Source organism: Lepidothrix coronata, unplaced genomic scaffold (assembly GCF_001604755.1).
Source record: "Lepidothrix coronata isolate B3197 unplaced genomic scaffold, Lepidothrix_coronata-1.0 Scaffold119, whole genome shotgun sequence".
Taxonomy (NCBI): domain Eukaryota; kingdom Metazoa; phylum Chordata; class Aves; order Passeriformes; family Pipridae; genus Lepidothrix; species Lepidothrix coronata.
In genome coordinates this window covers 907,909-910,698 of record NW_016690299.1, presented here as the reverse complement: position 1 = coordinate 910,698, position 2,790 = coordinate 907,909, and the positions used below count along the sequence as shown (strand labels likewise).

Below are 2,790 nucleotides of genomic sequence, written 5' to 3'. Positions count from 1 at the left end.
GCAACCTGGGCTGGTGGAAGGTGTCCCTGCCCATGGCAGGGGGTGGAATGAGACCAGCTTTAAGGTCCCTTCCAATCCAAACCATTCTGGAATTCTATGCAGGAAGCCCCACTGGCATCAGGTGGTACAGACAAGAGGGGACTTGCTTAGTCATGCTAAAAAAATTTATAGTAAGAATTCTACAACTGCCTAAATTACACCCACAAATCTCACACACGTGCTTTGTTACCAGAAAAAAAAAAAAAAGAATTACCACTCCCTCGACTTTCTGTGGATCCGTTTTTGCTCCTGAAAGGAAGCACTGTGGTGGCTGCTGCAAATAACTGGAGCAAAGCAAATTTCCTTTGCTTTTGCTGATTCAGGCAGAAGCTGAGGTGATAAGTACTTAGGAAACTATGGGAGCACTAAGTTATTGTTAGAGATAAGGAGGAAATTATGGGTTAAACGGGGGGGTTTTGTGCTTTTTAGGGAGGAACGAAGCCAGTGAAGCCGTGCCGGCTGTATGGAGCCAGTGGATCACAAACCACGATCAGACACTCAGCAATTCATGCAAAATCTAAACGCAACCCTTCCTCTCCATTCCTGTTTTAACTGTTCCATGTTCTCCTTCCCTTTTCCCCGGTGCCTGCAGAGACCTCTTCTCTCCTCTTCCCAGCTCGTGCCCCCCTCCCCTGACACAACCTACCTGTGATCCGTAACACCGTGTAACACCGGCACCCGTGTCCTGTGCTCTCCTCCGGGCAGGAATTCCGGGAGAGCATCCCTGTCTGCTCTGGAAAACCGGGCTGCTAATTAGCACGTGGGTTCCCTGCAAGAAGCCCAAAGGCTTGAATTATTCTAAAAAGTTGCAACAGCACCCCCGAAGTATCCAACTTAACTATTTTATTTTTTTTTAAAGCAGCTATTTGTTACTAACAGGCACACACCAAAGTAATTCCTCCCCCAGAGGTGAATCTCTAACCCACTTACTGGGACTAATTTGAGCGCCAGACCCACCTGATGCCACAGCTGATCCCGCTGTGGCTGCCCGTCAGTGCTGGGCTGCTGGGTGCACCCGTGATTTCTATTCATTACGTGTTATTCATGTAGTACTAGGTAGTTTTTAATGTATTATTCGAGTAGCTTGCCTTGTTTCCCACTTGGAACTACGAGACCTTACTACTGAACTTTCCAGCCAGGACAGGCTTCCAGCGCTCTATTTAACCCCCGTATTTAACACGCGGTTACACTGGGCTCAGCCGGGCTGCTGCTCACACGTGGCTGTTGGTTATTTATTTACCTGCGGGCGGCACACGCTGTCCGCGGCCTGGGGGCTCTCCCTGTGTGAGGGGCGTGAGCAGCCCCGGCCCCGCCCGCCCGCCCTCCTTCCTCCCAACGCGGCTGCTGCTCCAGCCCCCGGGGAAGGCTCCTCCGGGCACCGCCTGCGTCTCAGCCGCTGCCGGAAAGCCCCGACCGGGCCGTCCCCCCGGAGCTCGGGCCGCCCCTCGGAGCCGCCACTCGGAGCCGGGCCCGCTCCTCCGAGCCGCCCCTCGGAGCCGCCCCTCAGCTCTAACGGCCGCGGAGCCCGCCTTCAGCGCGGGTCGAACCACCGCGCCGGAACGGGGGGAGCCTCGGCATGGACCCTTCCTGCCCCGCCTGTTCCAATGGCGCCCCTCCAGGGGGTCCTTTCCAAACACCCCTCTGACTCTGCGCAATGGTCGCGGCTCCATGACGCGCGCGCGCGCGCGGCCGCGCTCGAATCTGAGCGCGGGGCCGCTTTGGGGGGGCGGGACTGACCCGGGACCTCCGTGAGGGGACGGGGCTGACCCGGGATCCGCCTGAGGGGACGGGACTGACCCGGGATCGCCGTGAGGGACCCACCGTGAGGGGGCAGGACTAACCCACGATCGCCGCGAGGGGACAGGACTGACCCACGGTCGTCGCGAGGGGACCCGGAGGACCCGGGCCATGATCGCCGCCTCCGGCCGCCGCCGCGCCCGGGACGAGCCCCCGGTGCGCTCGGTGCCGCTGAGCAGCGTCCCCGCGGGCACGCTGACGCCGCTGAAGGAGCTCCTGCAGGCCCAGGGCGCTGTCCCGGCCGGGCAGGGCCCGCCGCCCGCGGGGCCGTGGCGGGGGGCGCGGGATGTCCCGCACGGCCGGGCCGGGCCCGCGGCAGAGCGGCCGCCGAAGCGCCGCGCCCCGGAGCCGCCCGGGCAGGAGACGCCGGCCAAGATCTTCCAGCGGATGAAGGAGCGGGCGGAGCGGCAGCGGGGCCGCGGGGGCGGCACCGACGGGATCCTGACCCGCGGCACCGGGCAGGGCCGCACCGGCCCCGACGGGATCTTCCTGACCCCCGGCACTGGGCAGGGCCGCACCAGGCACAGCCGTGCCACCGACGGGATCCTTCTGACCCCCAGCACCGGGCAGAGCCAGGGCACCGACGGGATCCTGGCCCCCAGCACCGGGCAGGGCCGCGGCACCATCGACGTAATCCTGACCCCCAGCACCGGGCAGAGCCAGGGCACCGACACCAACAGGATCCTGACACGCAGCGCCGGGCACAGCCGTGCCACCGACGGGATCCTGACCCCCAGCACCGGGCAGAGCCAGGGCACCGACACCAACAGGATCCTGACACGCAGCGCCGGGCACAGCCGTGCCACCGACGGGATCCTGACCCCCAGCACCGGGCAGAGCCAGGGCACCAACACCATCAGGATCCTGACCCGCGGCACCGGGCAGAGCTGTGCCACCGACGAGATCCTGACCCCTGGCACCGGGCAGAGCCAGGGCACCAACACCAACAGGATC

General features: G+C 63.1%; 1 long non-coding RNA gene across 2 annotated transcripts in view; it reads right to left on the bottom strand.

Annotated features, from left to right (window-relative positions):
* Nucleotides 1-1,372, bottom strand: part of LOC108502509 — a 67,220-nt gene extending 65,848 nt beyond the window's left edge. For both annotated transcript variants that reach the window (XR_001876503.1, XR_001876504.1), the window contains exons 1-2: nucleotides 1,280-1,372; nucleotides 686-808 (exon numbers count right to left, since the gene is read on the bottom strand). This is a non-coding gene — a long non-coding RNA (uncharacterized LOC108502509). The remainder of the gene's footprint in view (nucleotides 1-685; nucleotides 809-1,279) is intronic.
* Nucleotides 1,373-2,790: the final 1,418 nt, after the last annotated feature.